The sequence below is a fragment of the Enhydra lutris genome, unplaced genomic scaffold (assembly GCF_002288905.1).
Source record: "Enhydra lutris kenyoni isolate GAN:26980312 unplaced genomic scaffold, ASM228890v2 scaffoldscaffold89, whole genome shotgun sequence".
Taxonomy (NCBI): Eukaryota; Metazoa; Chordata; class Mammalia; order Carnivora; family Mustelidae; genus Enhydra; species Enhydra lutris.
This window is the reverse complement of record NW_019154173.1, coordinates 3,308,984-3,309,573: the sequence shown is the minus strand read 5'-3', so window position 1 is coordinate 3,309,573 and position 590 is coordinate 3,308,984.

Below are 590 nucleotides of genomic sequence, written 5' to 3'. Positions count from 1 at the left end.
GGCCCCAGGGGTACAGGTCTGTGAATCGCCAGGTTTACACACTTCACAGCACTCACCACAGCACATACCTTCCCCAATGCCCATAACCCCACCACCCTCTCCCTACCCCCCTCCCCCTGGCAGCCCTGTTTGTTCTGTGAGATTAAGAGTCTCTTACGGTTTGTCTTCCTCCTGATCCCATCTTGTTTCATTTATTCTTTTCCTACTCCCCAAACCCCCCACATTGCCTCTCCACTTCCTTATATCAGGGAGATCATATGATAATGTCTTTCTCTGATTGACTTATTTCACTAAGCATAATACCCTCTAGTTCCATCCACGTCATCGCAAATGGCAAGATTTCATTTCTTTTGATGGCTGCATAGTATTCTATTGTATATATATAACACATCTTCTTTATCCACTCATCTGTTGATGGACACCTAGGTTCTTTCCATAGTTTGACTATTGTGGACATTGCTGCTATAAACATGCAGGTGCGCATGCCCCTTCAGATCACTACATTTGTATCTTTAGGGTAAATACCCAGTAGTGCAATTGCTGGGTCATAGGGTAGCTCAATTTTCAACTTTTTGAGGAACCTCCATGCT